This window comes from Triturus cristatus, chromosome 9, assembly GCF_964204655.1.
Source record: "Triturus cristatus chromosome 9, aTriCri1.1, whole genome shotgun sequence".
In the NCBI taxonomy this organism is placed as follows: domain Eukaryota; kingdom Metazoa; phylum Chordata; class Amphibia; order Caudata; family Salamandridae; genus Triturus; species Triturus cristatus.
Genome location: NC_140592.1, coordinates 1,268,795,766 through 1,268,820,977, shown reverse-complemented (window position 1 = coordinate 1,268,820,977; position 25,212 = coordinate 1,268,795,766). Strand labels below are relative to the sequence as shown.

At 51.0% G+C, this 25,212-nt stretch overlaps 1 protein-coding gene across 1 annotated transcript in view; it reads right to left on the bottom strand.

Moving 5' to 3' along the window:
• NPAS3 (neuronal PAS domain protein 3) overlaps positions 1 to 25,212 on the bottom strand; it is a 1,680,342-nt gene that overhangs the window by 148,245 nt on the left and 1,506,885 nt on the right. The window lies entirely within an intron of this gene.

Sequence of the window (25,212 nt, the reverse complement as noted above, 5' to 3'; positions counted from 1 at the left end):
TGGGGATACTGCACACCACTGAATAAACTGCACATCACTGCAACTGCATATCACTGAAAAGAAGGCATATCTCCAAAGAAACTGCATGTAACTGGCACTACACGTCACTGACAAAACTGCATTTAACGGACACTATACATAACTTGGGAGACTGCACATCACTGAATGCGCTGCATATCACTGGATAAACTACATATCACTGAATAAACAACATATCACCGAAGGAAACTGAATACAACTAACACTGATGACCACTGAGAAACTGCACATTACTGGACAAACTGTATATCACTGACACTGACTATCAGTGAAGACACTGCATATCACCAAGTTACTGCACGTAACTGTCACTGCACATCATTGATGAGACGGCATATCACTGACACTGCATATCACTGGATAAACTGCAAATCACTGAATAAACTACATATCACCAAAGTAAACTGAATACAACTGACACTGAAGACCAATGAGAAACTGCACTTACTGGACAACTATATATCACTGACACTGCATGTCAGTGAAGAGACTGTATATTAGTGAAGAAACTACATGTCACTGATCAAAGTGTATATCACAGGTGAGACAGCATATCACTGACATTGCATGTCACGAGACAGCATACTACTGACACTGCATATGAGTGAAGACACTGCATATGAGTGACGATACTGCATATGAGTGAAGAAACTGTATGTCACCGATAAAACTCTATATCATTGACACTGCACATCAGTGAAGGCACTGCATATGAGTGAAGAAACTGCATGTCACTGATCAAACTATATATATATGGTAAGGCAGCATTTTATTGACACTGCATATCACTGATATTGCATATCACGAGACACTGCATATCTGTGACACTGCATAACTCTGCATATCATTGAAGAAGCTGCATAGCACTTAAGAAACTGGGTGTTAGTGAAGAAACTACATATCAGCAAAGAAATTGCAGCTCACTGAAGAAACTGCATACAACTGACACTGCGTATCACTGATGAAAATATATTACACTGGCATGGATATCAGTGCGGATACTGCACATCAATGGCACTACATATCTCTAGACAAACTGCCTGTCAGTGACACTGCATAGCACTGCATTTCATTGTAGAAACTGCACAACACTGACACTGCATATCAATGGCATTTTTCTATCACTAGAGAAAATGCATTTCACTGGAGAAGCTGCATAAAATTGATACTCCATATAACCGATGAAACTGCATGTCACTAACACTGCATATAACCAATGAAACTGCATGTTACTAACACTGCATTTAACCGATGAAACTGCATGTTACTAACACTGCATATAAACGTTGAAACTGCATGCCACTAACACTACATATAACCAATAAAACTGCAGGTCACTAACACTGCACATACTCGTTGAAACTGCATGTCACTAACACTGCATATAACCGATGAAACTTGCTTATCACTAACACTGCATATAACCAATGAAACTTGCTTGTCACTAACACTGCATATAACTAAAGAAACTGCATGTCACTAACACTGCATATAACCGATGAAACTTGCTTGTCAGTAACACTGCATATAAACGTTGAAATTGCATGTCACTAACACTGCACATAACCGATGAAACTGCAAGTCACTAACACTGCATATAACGGATGAAACTGCATGTCACTAACACTGCACATAACCAATGAAACTGCATGTCACTAACACTGCATATAACTGATGAAACTGCATATCACTAAAACTGCATATAAACCTTGAAACTGCATGTCACTAACACTGCATATAACTGATGAAACTGCATGTCACTAACACTGCATTTAAAAGTTGAAACTGCTTGTCACTAACTCTGCATATAACTGATGAAACTGCATGTCCCTAACACTGCATGTAAACGTTGAAATTGCATGTCACTAACACTGCATATAAGTGATGAAACTGCATGTCACTAACACTGCATATAACTGTTGAAACTGCATGTCACTAACACTGCACATAACCAATGAAACTGCATGTCACTAACACTGAATATAACTGATGAAACTGCATGTCACTAACACTGCATATAAACGTTGAAACTGCCTGTCACTAACACTGCATATAACTGATGAAACTGCATGTCCCTAACACTGCATATAAACTTTGAAATTGCACGTCACTAACACTGCACATAAGCGATGAAACTGCATATCACTAACACTGCATATAACTGATGAAACTGCATGTCACTAAAACTGCATTTAAGCGATTAAACTGCATGTCACTAACACTGCATATAAGTGATGAAACTGCATGTCACTAACACTGCATATAACTGTTGAAACTGCATGTCACTAACACTGCACATAACCAATGAAACTGCATGTCACTAACACTGAATATAACTGATGAAACTGCATGTCACTAACACTGCATATAAACGTTGAAACTGCCTGTCACTAACACTGCATATAACTGATGAAACTGCATGTCGCTAACACTGCATATAAACTTTGAAATTGCATGTCACTAACACTGCATATAAGCGATGAAACTGCATGTCACTAACACTGCATATAACTGATGAAACTGCATGTCACTAAAACTGCATTTAAGCGATTAAACTGCATGTCACTAACACTGCATATAAGCGATGAAACTGCATATCACTAACACTGCATGTCACTGACAGTATCTTTGACTAGATAGTTGAGTGGTTGAACGGTGAGGTAGTGAATGCGGTGGGACCAGTGGGATCAGTACTGGAGGAATCCGTTTCAGGGGGCTTATTAGTACTGATGGATGGAATAATATTGGATGAAGTATCAGTACTGGAAGAAGTAACAGAGGAAGGGTCAGTGGTGAGGGAGTGAACCGGGTGGGATCAGGACCGGATGAAGTATCAGTAACGGAGGGAGGGTCAGTGGTGAGGGAGTGAACGGGTGGGATCAGTACTGGATGAAGTATCAGTAACGGAGGATGGGTCAGTGGTGAGCGAGTGAACAGGGGAGGGGTCAGTACTGGATGAAGTATCAGTAACGGAGGGAGGGTCAGTGGTGAGGGCGTGAACAGGGGTGGGATCAGTACTGGATGAAGTATCAGTAACAGAGGAAGGGTCAGTGGTGAGGGAGTGAACGGGTGGGATCAGAACTGGATGAAGTATCAGTGTAACGAAGGAAGGGTCAGTGGTGAGGGAGTGAACGGGTGGGATCAGTACTGGATCAAGTATCAGTAACGGAGGAAGGGTCAGTGGTGAGGGAGTGAACAGGGGTAGGATCAGTACTGGATGAAGTATCAGTAACGGAGGGAGGGTCAGTGGTGAGGGAGTGAACCGGGTGGGATCAGTACTGGATAAAGTATCAGTAACGGAGGGAGGGTCAGTGGTGAGGGAGTGAACGGGTGGGGTCAGTACTGGAAGAAGTATCAGTAACGGAGGGAGGGTCAGTGGTGAGGGAGTGAACAGGGGAGGGGTCAGTACTGGATGAAGTATCAGTAACGGAGGGAGGGTCAGTGGTGAGGGAGTGAACGGGTGGGATCAGTACTGGATCAAGTATCAGTAACGGAGGGAGGGTCAGTGGTGAGGGAATGAACGGGTGGGATCAGTACTGGATGAAGTATCAGTAATGGAGGAAGGGTCAGTGGAGAGAGTGAACGGGTGGGGTCAGTACTCGATGAAGTATCAGTAACGGAGGGTCAGTGGTGAGGGAGTGAACGGGTGGGGTCAGTACTGGATAAAGTATCAGTAACGGAGGGAGGGTCAGTGGTGAGGGAGTGAACAGGGGAGGGGTCAGTACTGGATGAAGTAAGTGTGAGTTCTTACGAAATACTAGCATTGAAACTATCGTTGGTAGTGGAGACATTATCAGTAAAGGGAGAAGGGTCAGTACAGATGGAGTAAGGACTAGTGTTGAGGGAACATTAGAGAGGTCAGCACTGCAGTAAGGAGGAGGGCCGATGCATGGATCAGCACCGGAAGACGGATCAGGGAAGGGCTGGTCCCGAGGGAGGTGTCAGCACTGGGGGAGGAGTCTGCACAGGGGGAGGGTCAAAAGGGGGGAGGAGTGAAATCTTTACTGGAGAAGGGTTAGTGCTGAGGGAACCTGGGACGGCTCAGTACCAGACCAGGGAGTGACTGCCTGCAGTAGGAGCAGAGGCGGGCAGTACGGAGGGCAGTGAGGGTCAGTGTGTGCCCTTGTGCCGTGCAGGTGCCCAGGCCACCGGTGGAGACACGGCTACGAGTATGCTACCCCATGGCCAGGGTGGGACTGGGACGAAAAATTGACCCGGCACCACAATAAAAGTGACCTCTGAAAGAAAAGGGGCAGCCCAATAACCCAGGGACCTGGGCTGGATAATTAATAGCAAAAAGGTGCCCCCTACGGGGGAAGTGTAGCCCTTGACTTCCATGGGGAAGTGTCAAGAAGGGGGTACAAACACCTCCAACACAATATAACTCAAAGTTTTATATTTATTACATTTGTTACTTATCTTGTTTAAGGAACTTTTGTTTCAATTCATTACAATGTAAAGTAACACATAGTTTTTCTATAAAAAACATAAGGTGCTCCAAAAAAGGGGGTGACGGCGCAGTGAAAGTGACTATAAGTGCAGAAAGTGCATACGTGCTCTGTACAGAAATATATACCTGTGGCTGTTAGGAACAATAGAGTTTTAATGATCAAACCCGCTGGGCGAGTGTCAATATCCACCATCAATTTCTTGAAAAATATTCCACATATGAACATTTGATCACAAACAATTGTTTTTTTGTTGTTAAAAGCGCCCCATGCCGTGCTTTCACTTTAATGGTGTGTACACCCCTTTCTTTACACGCGGCTCGTGGTAACCTGAAAACGACAGCCGCATCTAAAGAAAGGGGCGTGGTCACTATGTAAGTGAAAGCATGGTTTGGGTGCTTTCACTGAAGAAAAAAAATGTTTTGCAGCACAGCCGTTAAAGTGGACCGTGCTGCCAAATAAAATAAATAAATAAGCGTGGCCGCTATACTTATAGCGGACCCGCTGCTAATGTAAATAAATAAAGAAACGCGGCTGCTACACTTAAAGCAGACCGCCATTAATAATTAAGATAAAAGTTGGTGGAGTGCTGCTTGTAGGAAAGCGCATAGAGGGTGAAATAGACGCAAATCATTGAAGAAAATAGTGCTCACAGCCGAGATAAAGCAGACCGTGTAACAACACAGGTAAAAAGTCCCGTCCTTATGGGAGGTTACAAATGCAGTCAAGGCGGTACCAAGTAGGGACTACTAGGCCTATTCATGAATGAAAAGCAACGATTTCGAAAGGACAGTAACAGGAGCCAATTGAAAAGATGGGTGGGACATGGGTGGAGCTTCCAGTCCCTACCTGAATACAGCATGCATCGCAGAGCAGCGCAAGCGCTGGCCAGGCCCGACCTAAAAAACGATCCATGTTTGCAAATAGGGAGGTTTAGAACTTATAAAGACATGTTGCATATGCAAGGGACTAAATGCATGTGTGCTTGCTGCGGGGAATGTTTGAGGCAAAGTCAGGGAAATCAACAGTAAAATGTGGCCCAGTAGCCCACAACGCAGGCCCACAAACATCCCAAAGCCCAGGATACAAAATCAACTGTCAGACCAGCCCTTCTTGCACTGCCAGGCTGCCCTATGGGGAAACCCGCCCCTGCTCCTGGCAGCGGATGCCGGTATCTGTACTAGCGATAAAGAGTTGTTGTTATAAGCTAATACCAGGCGAGGGGAGGGAGTGACCAGATCCCTCATGGCAAGGTTCCTTCTGGGGCCTGAACCCCCAAAACAGCAACATTTACTTCCTTGGACCTCAACCCCCAACACTGCAACATTTCATCCTGTGTGACTGTGTGTGTGTGATTGTGGTGTTCCACATTTGATCCTGTTTGACAGTGTGAGTGATTGTGGTGTTGCACATTTGATCCTGTGTGGCTCTGTGTGTGATTGCGCTGTTGCACATTTGATCCTGTGTGACTGTGGTGTTGCAAATTTGATCCTGTTTGACTGTGTGTGTGTGACTGTGCTGTTGAACATTTGATCCTGTGTGGCTGTATGTGTGATTATGCTGTTGCGCAGTTGAACCCGTGTGACTGTGTGTATGAATGTGGTGTTGCACAGTTGAAGCTGTGTGACTGTGCGAGTGATTGTGGTGTTGCACATTTGATCCTGTGTGATTGTGAGGACTGTGATTGTGGTGTTGCACATTTGATGCTGTGTGATTGTGTGTGTGATTGTGATGTTGCATATCTTATCCTGTGTGATTGTGAGGACTGTGATTGTAGTGTTGCACATTTGATCCTGTGTGATTGCGTGTGATTGTGATGTTGCACATTTGATCCTGTGTGTCTGTGGTATTGCACATTTGATCCTGTGACTGTGTGTGTGATTGTGCTGTTGCATATTTGATCCTGTGTGACTGTGTGTGATATTGCACATTTGATTATGTGTGACTGTGGGTGTGTGATGTTGCACATTTGATCCTGTGTGATTGTGTGTGTGATTGTGGTGTTGCACATTTGATCCTGTGTGACTATGTGTGTGGTTGCTCTGTTGCACATTTGATCCGGTGTGATCGTGGTGTTGCACATTTGATCCTGTGTGACTGTGTGTGATGTTGCACATTTGATCCGGTGTGACTGTGGTGTTGCACATTTGATCCAGTGTGATTGTGGTGTTGCACATTTGTTCCTGTGTGACTGTGATGTTGCACATTTGATCCGGTGTGATTGTGGTGTTGCACATTTGATCCTGTGTGACTGTGATGTTGCACATTTGATCCGGTGTGATTGTGGTGTTGCACATTTGATCCGGTGTGATTGTGGTGTTGCGTGACTGTGTGTGTGTGAGATCATGAGGCTGCACGCCGCAGGTGTGACTGTGCATCACTGTGTACTGCACATATCTGCGGCTGAAGACACTGAAGACGGACACTGGCTCTGCACCGGAGCCAGCCTTTCCATTTCTATGTGTTGGGCCCGGGTGGGGCCGTGAGTGCCCCCACGCAGCACCATCTGCTCCACCGCAGGGTTTAATCCGCCCTCTGATCCAGTGACATCCAGCTGGTTCTTCTACTCACTGATCCTCACCCTCAATGAAGCGCCTCATTAGTGCTAATCAGAGGAGGAGAGATGAGACCGGCGCGTGAGTGGCGGAGATCAGTCCTGTCTCTCACCCGCGCGGCCGGCTTCACTCACGCGAGATCAGAGGCCCGGAAGAGGGGCCTCCTGGGAAGGGGCCCTCCCGCCTCCGCTGCAGCAAGGACGGAGCCGACAGGGAAGGTCGGACCCCCTCTCTGCACTGCGCCCCTCCTGGTGGAGGGGCCCCTCTCTGAACTGCACACGGAGGGGCCCCTCTCTGCACTGCCTCCCTCGTGGTGGAGGGGCCCCTCTCTGCACTGCACCCTACTAAAGGAGGGCCCCCTCTCTGCACTGCACCTTTCCTGCTGGAAGGGCACCTCTCTGCACTGCACCCCCCTGGTGGAGAAGCCCCTCTTTGCACTGCACGCCTCCTGGTGGGAGGGCACCTCTCTGCACTGCACCCCCCTGGTGGAGAGGCCCCTCTCTGCACTGCACCCCTCCTGGTGGAGGGGCCCCTCTCTGCACTGCCTCCCTCGTGGTGGAGGGGCCCCTCTCTGCACTGCACCCTACTAAAGGAGGGCCCCCTCTCTGCACTGCACCTTTCCTGCTGGAAGGGCCCCTCTCTGCACTGCACCCCTCCTGGTGGAGAGGCCCCTCTCTGCACTGCACCCCTCCTGGTGGAAGGGCCCCTCATTGTACTGCTCCCCCTGGTGGAGAGGCCCCTCTCTGCACTGCACCCCTCCTGGTGGAAGGGCCCCTCTTGCACTGCTCGCCTCCTGGTGGAAGGGCCCGCTCTGCACTGCATCCCCCTAGTGGAGAGGCCCCTCTCTGCACTGCACCCCTCCTGGTGGAAGGGCCCCTCTCTGCACTGCACGCATCCTGGTGGAAGGGCCTCTCTCTGCACTGCGTCCCTCCTGGTGGAGGATGGGTATTGACACTGTTGTCTTAAGGACATTTGGGGCCTGGGCACGTCTAGTCCGCACTATATAAAACTTTATAAATAAATAAATATTTTGGGGCATCTTGTTTGTAATGTTGCTGCTAATTGAAACCCACTTGATGCTAAACAAACATACAGAAATGGTACTCACACAAAAATCATTGAAATATGTCTTTCTGGACCCCAAATCCTTAACATGGCACTGGGTGAGGAGAGAGAGGGGAGAGAGGCTCAGAGGTGGGCAGAGAGGAGCGAGGGTGAGATAAGGAAACAGACAGAGGAAACTCGATGAAGTGAAAGTTTACTTTCCCAGGGGCCCCCTTGAAAAGTGGGCGCCCTGGGCAACTGCCCACTTTACCCATGCCTTAACACGTCTCTTGGTGAGATACAGGACTAGTACAAAGAGTGGTAGTGTGAGGGGTGCATTGAGGAAGAACCCAGACACAGAAACACTCCATGCTACCAAACTACAGCCAGGCGCTGTGCACTGCACTATGAGTGTGAAGTACTCATCACTTCACCTGGGCACTAAGATACTCACCACCCTACAGCAAGGCGCTGAGTACTCGCCGCACTCCACTCTGACTGTAAAGTACTCTTCACAGTGCACTGTGGCGTTAAGATACTCACCACACTAAAGAAAGGTGCTAATGTACCCACCACACTGCACCAAGAGTGTGCAGTACTCATCACTGTGAACCGGGGCACTACAAGATACTCACCACACTACAGCAAGGCGATGAGTACTCACCACGCTGCACCAAGTGTGAAGTATTCATGACTGTGCACCGGAGCACTAAGATACTCACCACTCTACAGCAAGGCGCTGAGTACTCGCCGCACTCCACTCTTGACTGTAAAGTACTCATCACAGTGCACTGTGGCGTTAAGATACTCACCACACTAAAGAAAGGTGCTAATGTACCCACCACACTGCACCAAGAGTGTGCAGTACTCATCACTGCGAACCGGGGCACTACAAGATACTCACCACACTACAGCGAGGCACTGAGTACTCATCGCGCTGCACCAAGAGTGTGAAGTACTCATCACTGTGCACCGGAGCACTAAGATACTCACCACTCTACAGCAACGCGCTGAGTACTCAACGCACTGCACCAAGTGTGAAGTATTCATGACTGTGCACCGGAGCACTAAGATACTCACCACCCTACAACAAGGCGCTGAGTACTCGCCGCACTCCACTCTGACTGTAAAGTACTCATCACAGTGCACTGTGGCGTTAAGATACTCACCACACTAAAGAAAGGTGCTAATGTACCCACCACACTGCACCAAGAGTGTGCAGTACTCATCACTGCGAACCGGGGCACTACAAGATACTCACCACACTACAGCGAGGCACTGAGTACTCACCACGCTGCACCAAGAGTGTGAAGTACTCATCACTGTGCACCGGAGCACTAAGATACTCACCACTCTACAGCAAGGCGCTGAGTACTCAACGCACTGCACTAAGAGTGTGAAGTACTCATCACTGTGCACCAGGGCACTACAAGATACTCACCACACTACAGCGAGGCACTGAGTACTCATCGCGCTGCACCAAGAGTGTGAAGTACTCATCACTGTGCACCGGAGCACTAAGATACTCACCACTCTACAGGAAGGCGCTGAGTACTCACTGCACTGCACCAAGAGTGTGAAGTACTCATGACTGTGCACCGGAGCACTAAGGTACTCACCACCCTACAGCAACGCGCTGAGTACTCAACGCACTGCACCAAGAGTGTGAAGTACTCATCACTGAGAACCAGGGCACTACAAGAAACTCACCAAACTCCAGCGAGGCACTGAGTACTCATCGCGCTGCACCAAGAGTGTGAAGTACTCATGACTGTGCACCGGAGCACTAAGGTACTCACCACCCTACAGCAACGCGCTGAGTACTCAACGCACTGCACCAAGAGTGTGAAGTACTCATCACTCTGCACCGGAGCACTAAGATACTCACCACCCTACAGCAAGGCGCTGAGTACTCGCCGCACTCCACTCTTGACTGTAAAGTACTCATCACAGTGCACTGTGGCGTTAAGATACTCACCACACTAAAGAAAGGTGCTAATGTACCCACCACACTGCACCAAGAGTGTGCAGTACTCATCACTGCGAACCGGGGCACTACAAGATACTCACCACACTACAGCGAGGCACTGAGTACTCACCACGCTGCACCAAGAGTGTGAAGTACTCATCACTGTGCACCGGAGCACTAAGATACTCACCACTCTACAGCAAGGCGCTGAGTACTCAACGCACTGCACTAAGAGTGTGAAGTACTCATCACTGTGCACCAGGGCACTACAAGATACTCACCACACTACAGCGAGGCACTGAGTACTCATCGCGCTGCACCAAGAGTGTGAAGTACTCATCACTGTGCACCGGAGCACTAAGATACTCACCACTCTACAGGAAGGCGCTGAGTACTCACTGCACTGCACCAAGAGTGTGAAGTACTCATGACTGTGCACCGGAGCACTAAGGTACTCACCACCCTACAGCAACGCGCTGAGTACTCAACGCACTGCACCAAGAGTGTGAAGTACTCATCACTGAGAACCAGGGCACTACAAGAAACTCACCAAACTCCAGCGAGGCACTGAGTACTCATCGCGCTGCACCAAGAGTGTGAAGTACTCATGACTGTGCACCGGAGCACTAAGGTACTCACCACCCTACAGCAACGCGCTGAGTACTCAACGCACTGCACCAAGAGTGTGAAGTACTCATCACTCTGCACCGGAGCACTAAGATACTCACCACCCTACAGCAAGGCGCTGAGTACTCGCCGCACTCCACTCTTGACTGTAAAGTACTCATCACAGTGCACTGTGGCGTTAAGATACTCACCACACTAAAGAAAGGTGCTAATGTACCCACCACACTGCACCAAGAGTGTGCAGTACTCATCACTGCGAACCGGGGCACTACAAGATACTCACCACACTACAGCGAGGCACTGAGTACTCACCACGCTGCACCAAGAGTGTGAAGTACTCATCACTGTGCACCGGAGCACTAAGATACTCACCACTCTACAGCAAGGCGCTGAGTACTCAACGCACTGCACTAAGAGTGTGAAGTACTCATCACTGTGCACCAGGGCACTACAAGATACTCACCACACTACAGCGAGGCACTGAGTACTCATCGCGCTGCACCAAGAGTGTGAAGTACTCATCACTGTGCACCGGAGCACTAAGATACTCACCACTCTACAGGAAGGCGCTGAGTACTCACTGCACTGCACCAAGAGTGTGAAGTACTCATGACTGTGCACCGGATCACTAAGGTACTCACCACCCTACAGCAACGCGCTGAGTACTCAACGCACTGCACCAAGAGTGTGAAGTACTCATCACTGAGAACCAGGGCACTACAAGAAACTCACCAAACTCCAGCGAGGCACTGAGTACTCATCGCGCTGCACCAAGAGTGTGAAGTACTCATGACTGTGCACCGGAGCACTAAGGTACTCACCACCCTACAGCAACGCGCTGAGTACTCAACGCACTGCACCAAGAGTGTGAAGTACTCATCACTCTGCACCGGAGCACTAAGATACTCACCACCCTACAGCAAGGCGCTGAGTACTCGCCGCACTCCACTCTTGACTGTAAAGTACTCATCACAGTGCACTGTGGCGTTAAGATACTCACCACACTAAAGAAAGGTGCTAATGTACCCACCACACTGCACCAAGAGTGTGCAGTACTCATCACTGTGAACCGGGGCACTACAAGATACTCACCACACTACAGCAAGGCGATGAGTACTCACCACGCTGCACCAAGTGTGAAGTATTCATGACTGTGCACCGGAGCACTAAGATACTCACCACTCTACAGCAAGGCGCTGAGTACTCGCCGCACTCCACTCTTGACTGTAAAGTACTCATCACAGTGCACTGTGGCGTTAAGATACTCACCACACTAAAGAAAGGTGCTAATGTACCCACCACACTGCACCAAGAGTGTGCAGTACTCATCACTGAGAACCAGGGCACTACAAGAAACTCACCAAACTCCAGCGGGGCACTGAGTACTCATTGCGCTGCACCAAGAGTGTGAAGTACTCATGACTGTGCACCGGAGCACTAAGATACTCACCACTCTACAGCAACGCGCTGAGTACTCAACGCACTGCACCAAGAGTGTGCAGTACTCATGACTGTGCACCGGAGCACTAAGATACTCACCACTCTACAGCAAGGCGCTGAGTACTCAACGCACTGCACCAAGAGTGTGAAGTACTCATGACTGTGCACCGGAGCACTAAGAAACTCACCACTAAAAGATACACACCACACTACAGCGAGGCACTGAGCTCTCGCTCCACGAGGACCTGAGTACTCACTGCACTGCACCAAGAGTGTGAAGTACTCATCACTGTGCACCAGGGCACTACCAGATATTCACCACACTACAGCGAGGCACTGAGCTCTCACTCCACGAGGACCTGAGTACTAGCTGCACTGAACCAAGAGTGTTGTTAGAAATGGGATTTCTGGTTGGCTGAGGCTTGCGCCAAAGCCAGGCAGAAACCACCACTCTAGTCAGGGCTGGGGAGCTACACGCCAAAGATAACCCCTGCTCACCCCCTTGGTAGCTTGGCACGAGCAGTCAGGCTTATCCCGGAGGCAATGTGTAAAGCGTTTGTGCGCGCACACAGGAACAACACCCTAGGCCCACCACAAAGGAAACTCCACACAAGGTATTATATAAACAATAGCCTTTGTATTATAATAAACACATTAGAAGATAATCACATAATTTACACTGTGCCAACTGGCACTGGGCAGAATTTTACAGGGGACTATTTACACAAGACAGGGCCACATGGACCACTGTCAGAATTAGCACAAATCACCAATTGTAAATATAGAACATATACCAACTGTAACACAAATTATCACTGTAGAGCACAACCAGTAACTACTGGCGCAATAATGACCTCAGCATCATCACAATAGAATCAGGTATAAAACCTATCCTATATACATCACAGGGGCATAAACACATTATGCAATCTCTCACAAGTCTAACGCATTAGACCCTACCTCCTAAGTATAATTACACTAGGGGCGTATATCACACAGGGAAGTATAATCTCCCTACATCAACCTAAACAGGTAAAACAACCTCCTATGCAGAAATCATATCTAGAGGCGTAAAACACAGGGTGCGCAAAACATACTACACACAGTACATTCCCTAACACCATAAGCATTAACACAGGGTGCGCAAAACATACTACACACGGTACATTTCCTAACACCCAACGCATTAGTATCTAAATCACGATAACACCTAAATCACATTAGGGTCCAGGTTGCGCCAGAACCTAAACGTAGCAGCTGCCCACTACTTGCTGGGCAGCTGGGGACAAGAACGGGGCCTAAACGCTGCAGCTGGCACAAAGTGCTGCGCAGCTGTGGAAGGCAAATGAGGCATGGGCTCTCAATGGCCCTTGAAATAATGTCAAAACGTTGGAGCCACCTGGGCTCTAAACACAACATGTCCCCCAGTACTGTGGAGCGCACTGGTGCTTTTAAACTGGAAGGTGCCCCCAGTACTGTGGAGCGCACTGGTGCTTTTAAACTGGAAGGTGCCCCCAGTACTGTGGAGCGCACTGGTGCTTTTAAACTGGAAGGTGCCCCCAGTACTGTGGAGCGCACTGGTGCTTTTAAACTGGAAGGTGCCCCCAGTACTGTGGAGCGCACTGGTGCTTTTAAACTGGAAGGTGCCCCCAGTACTGTGGAGCGCACTGGTGCTTTTAAACTGGAAGGTGCCCCCAATACTGTGGAGCGCACGGGTGCTTTTAAACTGGAAGGTGCCCCCAGTACTGTGGAGCGCACGGGTGCTGTGAACATCTGTATACATGGCGGAGCAAACACGGGCCCCTCTGGCCCTTGTAACCAATATGCAAAAATGTTGGAGCCACGCACGGCTCTAGAAATACACATGCCCCCATGGAGCGCACCCGCTCCTGAAATGATTCTGCCCTAATTCAGAGGAAGAACTGGCCCCCCTCGGTGGAGCACACGGGCTCTCCTAACCAGGAATGCCCTGAAAGTAACTTGCCCCCAAGCGCTACAGTGGCCCGCTCAGCATCGTTCTCCTCTCACTTGCAGGGCTTCCCTCCTCCTGCGAGGAAGCCCCGCCCACGGGAACAGTCTTGCCTTCCTTCCGGGTCGCGCTGGGCAGCGGCCCGGAAGAGGTTCCATTGCGGCCCGGCCGCGGCGGTAATTTCTCTGCGGGCAATACGGGGTAGGCTCCGGTGAAGGAATTACGCCAAAGCGGGGTGGGCACCCGCATTAAAAAGTATAAGCGGGGTGAGCTCCCGCAAAGGCTCCCAATGAATGCGGGGTGGGCACCCGCAACAGAGATAACGTAAACGGCAATGAGGGGTAGGCTCCCTCTCCTCGGTGTAAAAATAAGGATCCCGCTATCAAAGGCACCATAATGTGGGCACCCACTTCGGCTGACATCACGGGGGATTCCCTCTACACAGACGGCAGCCCAGCGCTGCGGAGCTCCAGCGCTCCTCTGGCTCAAAATAAAGCAATATAGCGCTCCCAGGGCGCTAGGAGCTAGAAGAAGCAATGAAGCGCTCACCAGGCGCTAGAAGTAAAGTCCTTGAAGTCCCTCAGGCGTCCAGGGGCTGGGCAGGGCCCAGGGAGGCAAGCCTTCCCCAGGGCCCCAGCAGCAACACGCCCCTGGCAGATTCAAGTCAGAACGAGAACCTTTTCATGGGGTCACAGCCCCTCTTTTATACACAAAATCCTTTGTCTCCAAAGGTGCAGGGAAGGGGCGGACCAGATGCAACTGGCTCCTGAGCACTTTGTTTTGCTCAGCCCCTCTCCCTATTCACAGGACAGGCCAGGGACATTAGACGCACCACAGGGGGTGGAGCCAGCATTGTGGAGGGAAAGCCCAGCCCTATTCAGGTCGCAGGTGTACTCCTCCCTGCCATCAACATGCAGCTCTCTCCATTCACCACCGGGGCAGACCCATCTGACTCCTGGAGCCAGACACACCAGCCAATCGCAAGCCAGACAGTCACTGCACATTTATTATACAGACAGGCCAGCTTCTAGAAGTGGCACTTCTACACGAGACACCGTAACGCCGCACACATCATTGCGCAGCATTCACTCTCACGAGTTCGCACATACCAAACTCGACCCTGCACTCCTCTCACATCAGGACTTAACACGGTCACTCAGATCCCCCATGAATTCCTATGGGAGGGCAGGTCACTCTCACTAAAACATACACAGAGCGCACGCACTTCCCACTGGGACACAGTGTGAAAGCGCCTAGAGGCCTAAAACCACTAGTACAACATAGGAAAAAGGCTAGGAGAATGCAAAAAGTTCTAGGGGTGAACTTTCCAGAAGGGCCAAGTCCAACAAGTGTGAAGTACTCATCACTGTGCACCAGAGCACTAAGATACTCACCACCCTACAGCAAGGTGCTGAGTACTCACTGCACTGCACCAAGAGTGTGAAGTACTCATCACTGTGCCCCGGAGCACTAAGGTACTCACCACCCTACAGCAAGGCGCTGAGTACTCACTGCACTGCACCAAGAGTGTGAAGTACTCATCACTGTGCACCAGGGCACTACAAGATACTCACCACACTACAGTGAGGTACTGAGCTCTCGCTCCACGAGGACCTGAGTACTAGCCGCACTGCACCAAGACTGTGAAGCACTCATCACTGTGCACCAGAGCACTAAGATACTCACCACCCTACAGCAAGTCGCTGAGTACTCACTGCACTGCATTAAGAGTGTGAAGTACTCATCACTGTGCACCAGGGCACTACAAGCTACTCACCACACTACAGCGAGGCATTGAGCTCTCGCTCCACGAGGACCTGAGTACTAGCCGCACTGCACCAAGAGTGTGAAGTGCTCGTCACTGTGCACCGGAGCACTAAGGTACATACAGGGCTTCTCAGTACAAAGTGACGTGACATTCCAGAATACATCAAGGAAGGAGAAAGAGACTATACGCCAACTGTCTATGAATCAAGACATCGTAATAAAACCAGCGGACAAAGGTGGAGCAATAGTACTACAAACAGCTGGCAACTATGATAGAGAATGTAAAAAACTCCTGGAAGACCGTAGGAACTACAAAATTCTTCATGATGATCCAACAGAGTCAATTAGGGTCAGGATTACCTCAACGGTGGAAGAGGCAATGGCCCACAATTGGGTCCCTGAGAAAGAGGCCGAATTCCTTATCAACAAGTGCCCCCGAGTTCCCTATTTTTACACCATACCCAAGATCCACAAGGATCTTGGTCAAACCCATGGACGTCCAATAGTTTCTGGGATGAACTCTATTCTGGAACCACTATCTAAATTCGCGGATGCATTTCTCCGCCCCCTGGTCCAAGCTACAGATACCTACCTAAGGGTTACCAAGGCAGTTCTACAACTACTCAAGGATATTGAGTTCGATCCAAACAAGAACCTCCTCATGGGACTCGATGTGGAGAGTCTCTATACAAGTCTCCCACACGATGAAACCCTGGCCATTATTGAGAAAGTGCTATTCTCCATACATTGGGATTACCAAACACCTCGTAATGTTGTTATGGAGTGCGTTTCTTTGGCACTCACCAAGAGCTTTTTCATGTATGCTGATAAATTCTATGAACAAAAACACGGGACCAGCATGGGAAGCACCTTTGCTCCTAGTCTGGCGGGTCTCTATGTGCACCACTTGGAAGAAAATAAAATCCTGAATGATGTCAACCCTTTCCTTCGACATATCAAGATCTGGAAAAGGTACATCGATGATGTCCTGGTCATATGGGAAGGAGACATTGACTCAACGGAATCCTCCATGACATGGCTCAACCAGTAGAATGAGTTCCTCAAATTCACGCATACAACCTCACGTGAGAATCTGGTGTTCCTGGATCTCAATATCTATTCGGAAGAAGGGACACTAAAAACCACGACACACTTCAAAGCAACTGGCAAAAACTGTCTGCTTCTGTTTAACAGCTTTCACCCTCGCCACTTGAGGGAGAACCTACCGTACGGACAGTTCCTACGTCTCCGGAGGAACTGTACCGAATTACAGGATTTTAAAAATCAGGCCTTTGACCTACGCACCAAGTTAATAAAACAGAACTATCCAGAAAATGTGATTGACAAGGCCATGAAAAGGGCGAGAAACAACAACAGGGAAGCTTTGTTAGAAGATAGAGCAGACACACAGATCGAAGAGAGACCCATATGTGTGACAACATACAACACACATTCCAATCAGATCACAAGAATTGTGAACAAACACTGGCGACTTCAGAACTGCTGCCATCTAAACATTGCAAAACCAATGTTTGCACACAAAAGGGGTAGAAACCTCAAGGACATGCTCGTTCATACCAGACCAAAGAAAATACCTACAAATAAACCAGGGGGCATACTACCACCAGAACAGGGACACCACCCATGCGGCAATTGTAGTACGTGTCATCTCACAAGCAGAAGTAGGCACATCAAGTTCAGGAAAGGCAGTGAGTGGGACCAAAGAAGTTTCACTAACTGCAACAGTAGGAATGTAGTGTACATGATCACCTGTCCTTGTGGTCTGGAATATGTAGGCATGACTACCAGACCCGTAAAAGTACGTATAGGAGAACACAGAAGTAATATCCGATGTGGGAGGAGTACTGCGAAGATGTCAAACCGCTATCTAACCAACACACACGGGGTGGAGGATCTACAGTGGACTGTGATTGAACGACTAGAAGGAGAAAATGGCCTTTTTGAGAAGGAACAACGGTGGGTATTCCGTCTTGGAACACACATCCTAGGACTCAACAACGAGATTCCGTGGAACCAGTTCCCCTCATGAATCTAAGATGTACCATTAGATTCTGTGACCAGGGGGACTAAGCCACTAATACGTTTTGCTGACCCCACTACAATGATACCATTTTTTCCAAGTGGCTTTTTAACATCTATGGACGGAAGAACAGTGTGGAGATAACGATGGCACAAATACAACACCTCACGATCAACATGGTTTTACCCTGAGGACAATGTAGGTGGGCCGTATCATGCACCTCTCTGGGCACCCTTCGTTCTGTCCCGATGTAAAATTCTTGCCCCCCCCATATGAATGACCAGTAATTTGCTGGCCATACCGTAAGGTGATGAGTTCTTTTCATTGGCCCATATGTAATTAACCAATATATTGTGGTTAGATGCCTATTGCCCGCTATGAGCATCTACCAGTTCTGTGTGCCTCTGACATCTCATTCCCTTTCGCATCAGACACCCGATGAGATTGACTCTTTTAGTAGCCGACCCCGTCCTTTTTCATTTTGGCATCGAGCAAGCAAAGAAACATAAATCACTCACTAACCAATTCATAGGCTCAATAAACTAGGCACTTTTTTATGAATAACTTTATCCATCAAATAACATCATTGTTTATACTCCTGCACTTCCGGTTCACCCCGGGTAATGGCAGCGGAGGTATCCCGGCAACTCACATAACATCTCTGGCAGTAGATCTACACTTCCGGTTCATCCCGGTGAGTGCAAGCGTAGCTACTTTGGCAACCCACGTAACGATATATATGCACTGTCAATTTTTTAACTATTTACTCTTTCAATGAACCTCTACTCACGTAAACATTATTAATGGAAATTCAGCCTAAATTTTCATTTTTTGGACCCACACCTCTAGACTTCCGCTTCCGGTTTACCAGAAGCAGAGTCAGCGCAAACCCCTTGGACTCAGGCGGCGCCACACACAGGTGCAGCCCCGTTTTTTTCCCGCCACCGCAATTAAGGCGGGAACTCCAATTAGCGATTATACTTAAACTGAACCTCGTACCTGATTCAGTTACCCAGCGGAGCCGATCGGGGAGGTTGTACTAAGCAGGGCAGTGCCCCAGGAGTCGTAAGTACGGCATAGCCGATAGAAGTCTCATTTTTTACCAGGTTGATTCCATGGACTATCGATCAATCCTCTCTGGTGAAATCTTGTTTTTCCTCTGCTAGATAGCCTATCCGGCACCCCCTCCACCCGTTCAAAGGCTCATGATGCTTTAACCTTACAAACTTCAAGTAGGTTGATTTCTGATGTCCTACCACAAACTAAACGCTACAATATAGATTTATGGATTCTATGGACTTATCAACTGGGGTCCGTTTTGCATAGAGTGTGTGCTTTATGTTCTGTGTGTGTTTTGTCTTTTGTTATCGTCCTTCACTTACTATCCTCACGCCAGGACACTTCATTGCATTAAAACTATTGGTAATGGAATTTTATAGCATCACTTCTTTACAGGTCACCAAATGCTCACGATGGATCAAGCATTTAGCAACAAATATACGTTCTTCTCTCCCCCCGTTTTTTACAGGTCTATTGACTACAAAGACCGATTGAGGCATTATCATTTCATGCAGCCATTTCTCCTGCATAACAACATTTTTTTCTACACCATATATTTGTCACAATATAACACATCACTGTGACTATAGGAAGGGATCCTTAAGGTCCTCAAGAAGAAGCTTGGGGAGCTTCGAAACATGTCGGCAGATATAGGAGGTATAGTTCATTGAGGCATACGCACCTCCTTCCCCACCTTTTATTTATACCAGCTCAAAGGTATATTAAAAATTTTTAGAACAACGAGCAAGGTGTTTTTTATCTCACTCTCCCATTCAGCCCTGACCCTTCCTCTCACACCCCTACACAACACATAGTTGTCTCACAACAACAGTGCTCCCACGCAAACGTAGGTCGCAGCACGCCCCGTCCCGTAGAGGGGCGGGAAGACCCCTATGATGAAGCATGACCCAAGGGCCCTTTTGGTGTGTGAGGGGTATTTAAACAACTAGGGGTCGATTCCGATCCTGGATTTTTTTTCCCGTACGACTCGTATCCGTATTTTTTTTATGTACGAATCGTACAAGTCCCGTACAAACGGCAAAGTACGATTCGTACACGGAAAATACATATGAATCGCCTCGGGAAAAGTCTACGAGACGTCCCCGGACAGGTTTACTTACAACTCATAAAACTGAAGTCCGAGCACGCAAGTACGATCCGTACCGCCCGTCCGAAAACACAAGCGCATGGAAAAGGCCCCGTACGGAGCAAACTTTGTACGACCCCTACCTATAGTACAGCCCTCCCAGCCTCCCACCCCCTGTGTATGTCCGCACCGTACCCCCCACCCCCCGTATGTACGGACTGTACCCCAGGCGTACCCCCCCACCCGCGTATACATACACGAGGATTGAGGTACGCCTGGGGTACGGTGCGGACATACACGGGTGGGGGGTACGCCTGGGGTCCGGTCCGTGCATACGGGGGGTGGGGGGTACGGTCCGTACATACGGGGGGTAGGGGGTACGGTCCGTACATATGCAATGTTGGGGTATGCACCGTACATGATGACACGTACGATGTGGGTGATGGCGTGTACATCGCATAGCGGGCCCCCTTTTCCTCATGCATCGCAGCGTACTTAGCTTTTCCGGCACTTTTTGGCTCCTGTAAAAATATAGCCGTGCGGAGTGCTGTAGGTACGAATCGTACTTGTTGGTCCGTAAAACGCTGCCTAACTCCGTGCGGACGTCGCGTACGCACTGTCCAGGATCAGAATTGTATGTATTTTTTAGCTGTACGGTGTTTTTTACAATTCGTACGGAAACAGTATTTCTGTACGAATCGTACTTGCTGGTTTGTACGGTGGAATTCCCGGGTATGAGTCGTACGGAGAAAACGCTCCGTACGACCATTTGCACCCGGGTTTACAGGATCAGAATCGGCACCCTAGTGTGTACTTCCCACCATTGTGGGGATACATACCTATTGTTAGACGGACCGGGAGGGTCGGCCGAGGACAAGGGGAGAGGTCTCCGGGGAGAGCCGTCTCCAGCGATCGTACAGATGAATAACTTCCCCCCCACAGATATACACCACACAAGGATAAGATTTAGCGTTCTTTATAGGTGATTTCTTAAGGTACGATGAAATGGTACAAGGAGGTCTGGACTCAGGGGTCCCCTCGATTCGAGTCTCTTGGTTTGGGGAAAGGGGGTAGCGGGACAGTCTGGTTACCAGTCTGGTAGCTGAGATGGTATGGTGGATAGCTCACAATCCTCGAGCTCGGTGTTCTAGCTTGGACGGGCCGCGGCAGCGCCAGCAGGTCCCGGTGAAGATGGTCGTTACACGGTCCGCGGCAGCGCCAGCAGGTCCCGGTGAAGATGGTCGTTACACGGTCCGCGGCAGCGCCAGCAGGTCCCGATGAAGGTGGTCGTTACAACGGTCCGCGGCAGCGCCAGCAGGTCCCGACGAGGATGGATGTTGCAGAAGGCCGCGGCAGCGCCAGCAGGCAGGACGATAGTTCACAAGGCAGGGCTACGGCAGCGCCAGTAGTCCGTCAAGGATGAGTTCTCTCGGTGTCTCTCGACTCCAGGATACAACTGCCCTCCTGCTCTGGAGCTGCCCTAGTTATAGGTCTGGCGCCCTTTGATGTCCGGACCCTCGCACTTGGAGGTCGGGGGTCCGGGATGAGGGAGTCCAGACACCCAGCAGGGGGTGGAGCCAGCGCCTGGGGGAGCTGGAGGGTGATCGGCACCTGGCGGGGGAGAGCCCTCGACGCTTCTTTCTCCCATTGACCTGCCAAGTGGTCCGTTCACCTCCTGGGTGGATGGTGGTGCCGGGATGTCGGGGCCGGCCAGGCCCAGGGTTAGGGTCGGGCTGAGGCCGCGCGGCCTCGTGGCGCAGTGTCCAAGATGGCGGCTGATCCGGCCGGGGGAGCCGGTAGTGGTTCGGCCCCATGATACATGGATGTCCAGGGGCAGGAGTTCCGTTGGGAGACGGGGTGCGGGTTGCCCTTGGGGGTAACACCTGGGAGTCCGGGGTTTGGGCCCTGTCGTGCGGGGAGGGAGCAAGCCCTTCATGTGGCCTGTCCAACATGCGTCCCCCCCAGCTGAAGGCGGGGAGAGTCACCCATCCTCTTGGGGACTCTCCTCGTCGAGGCGGAAAAAGCGTGACAGGCCATCTGCGTTGGCGTGGTCTTGGCACGGTCGATGTTCTACAGTGAAGTCCATTCCCTGCAGGGAGATGGACCAGCGCAATAGTTTTGGGTTTTCCCCCCGCATCTGCATTAGCCACTGCAGGGGTCGATGATCGGTTTGCACCCGGAAGTGGGTACCGAAGAGATAGGGCCGGAGCTTTTTGAGGGCCCACACCACTGCGAAGGCCTCCCTCTCGATTGTGCTCCAGCGCTGTTCTCGGGCCAGGAGGTGTCTGCTGATGAAGGCCACCGGCTGGTCAAGACTCTCGGGGTTCAGCTGGGAAAGAATCATCCCGATGCCGTGGTCGGAGGCGTCCGTTTGTACAATGAATTCCCGACTGTAATCGGGGGCCTGGAGCACAGGGGCGGTGCACAGGGCGGCCTTCAGCTTCTCGAAGGCCGCTTGACAGTCGGGGGTCCAGTTAATCTTCTTCGGGTGGTTTTTGGACGTGAGACCCGTGAGGGGCCCCACCATGCTGCCATAGTCCCTCACGAACCGCCGGTAGTAGCCGGTGAGTCCCAAGAAGGCTCGGACCTCGGTCTGTGTGACGGGGGTTGCCAGGACTGGATGGCAGCAATTTTGAGTTGCAGAGGGGCCACCAGACCGCTTCCCACCTGGTGTTCGAGGTAGGTCACGGACCCTTGACCAATTTGGCACTTGCCGGCCTTAATCGTGAGGCCGGCCCGCTGGAGGGCCTGCAGGACCTCTTGGAGGTGGTGGAGGTGGTCGGACCAGTGGCGGCTGTACACAGCGATATCGTCCAGGTAGGCGGCGCTGAACTCTTCGAGCCCCGCCAAGACCTGGTTCACTAGACGTTGAAAAGTAGCTGGGGCATTCTTCATGCCGAAGGGCATGACCTTGAAGTGGTAGTGGCCATCGGGGGTAGAAAAGGCGGACCGTTCCTGGGCCCGGGGTGTGAGACCGATCTGCCAGTAGCCCGCTGTCAGGTCGAAGATGCTGAGGTAGCGGGCGGCCCCCAGGCGGTCGATCAATTCATCCGCTCGGGGGATAGGATGAGCGTCGGTCCGGGTGACAGCGTTCAGGCCCCGATAGTCGACGTAGAATCGGAGTTCAGGAGTGGTGCCGGGGGCAGCGGCTTTGGGGACCAGCACGACCGGGCTGGCCCAGGGGCTGTCTGAGGGTTCGATGACCCCGAGCGTGAGCATCTTGGATACTTCCTCTTGGATGCAGGCCCGCACCCGATCTGGTACGCGGTAGGCCCGGTGCCGGATAGGGGGACTGTCCCCGGTGTCCACGTCGTGCAAGCACCAAGGGGTGATCCCTGGGGTGAGGGAAAACAGTGTAGCAAACTGCAGCAGGAGGTCCCGGCAGCCCTGGCGTTGCTCTGGGGTGAGGGCATCGGAGAGCCGGACCCCGTCCACGGAACCGTCGTTCTCCTGGGTCTTCAGGAGATCAGGGAGGGGCTCGGAGTCTTCTTCCGCCCCACTGTCTGTAGCCATCAGGAGGCTGAGTTCCGAGCGCACAAAGTGGGGTTTGAGTCTGTTGGTGTGGAGGACCCGGAGGGGGTTCCGGGGGGACTCCATGTCGATGAGGTAGGTGACGGGGCTCTTGCGTTCGACCACTTTGAAGGGCCCCGTCCACTTATCTTGCAAGGCACATGGTTCGGTGGGGGACATCACCCACACTTGTTGACCAGGTTCGAATTCGACGGAGGAGGCATTCTGATCGTACCATTTTTTCATGTCCTCCTGACTGGCCTCGAGGTTCGCTTTTGCCATTTCCCTGAAGCGCCGGGTCTGATTGCGTAGTGCCAGGAGGTACTTGAAGACGTCTGGGGGGGTCTTTAGGGGGGCCATCTCCCAACCTTCTTTGACTAGGCTGAGGGGCCCTCGCACAGGGTGCCTGTACAGGAGTTCGAAAGGGCTAAAGCCGAGGGACTTCTGGGGAACTTCTCGATAGGCGAAGAGGAGGCACGGGAGTAGTACATCCCACTGGCGACGGAGGGGCTCTTCCAATCCCCCAATCATTCCCTTGAGTGTGCGGTTGAATCGCTCAACTAGTCCGTTCCCTTGAGGGTGATAGGGGGTCGTGAATCGGTAGGTGACCCCGCACTGTTGCCAGAGGGACTTCATATATTTCGAGATAAAGTTTGTGCCTCGGTCGCTGACGACTTCTCGGGGGAAGCCCACCCGGGAGAAGATCCCCATTAGGGCCCGGCCGACCACCGGAGCTGTTACAGTTCGCAGGGGCACAGCCTCGGGGTAGCGGGTGGCGTGGTCCACCAGTACCAGGATGAACCGATGTCCTTGTGCTGTGCGGGGGTCCAGGGGCCCCACAATGTCTATTCCTACCCTCTCGAACGGGGTGGTGACCACTGGGAAGGGTTGCAGAGGGGCTTTGAGCTTACGGCCGCTCTTCCCGCTGGCCTGGCACGTGGGGCAGGACCGGCAGTGGTTGAGGACGTCGTTCCGCATCTTCGGCCAGAAAAAGTGGGTCACCAGGCGACTGTAGGTTTTGTCCTGGCCCAGGTGTCCAGCCAGGGGAACATCGTGGGCCAAAGTTAGTAGGAAGTCTCTGAAACGGAGGGGCACCACCAGCACTCGACTGGCCCCTAACTCCGCGATTCTTTGTTCACTGTATAGCAGGTCGTTATCCCAATAGACCCAATGGGTTCCGGTGGAGTCCCCTGCGCTCTGGGCGCTGGCTTGCTGGCGGAGTCCCTAGAGGGAGGGGCAGGTCTTCTGTTCCTGGCGGAACTGTTCCTGGGTGGGCCCCCCTTCTTGACGCCACTGAGCCAGGCCGGGAAGGTCCTGGGGTTGGGCGACCCCTTCAGGCGTTGGCTCTGGGGGGTCGGTATAGCCGTTGTCCTCTACTGGAGCGACCGGGGGAGGAGGTGCTGGCCATTCTGGTTCTTCTGGTCGGGGGACGGCACGGGCGGCCATGGACCGGGTGGTTACGCAGGCCCAGTCCGGGAGGCCCAGCATCCCCAGGTGCTCCCTTCTTTCGACGGCAGCCCACGGGGAACTCTCAAGGTCATTCCCCAGGAGACAGTCCACGGGGGCATCATCCCGGACCGTCACCTTCAACATGCCGGAGACCCCTCCCCATTCGAAGGGGACGCAGGCCATCCGACACAGACTTTCGGAATTGTCG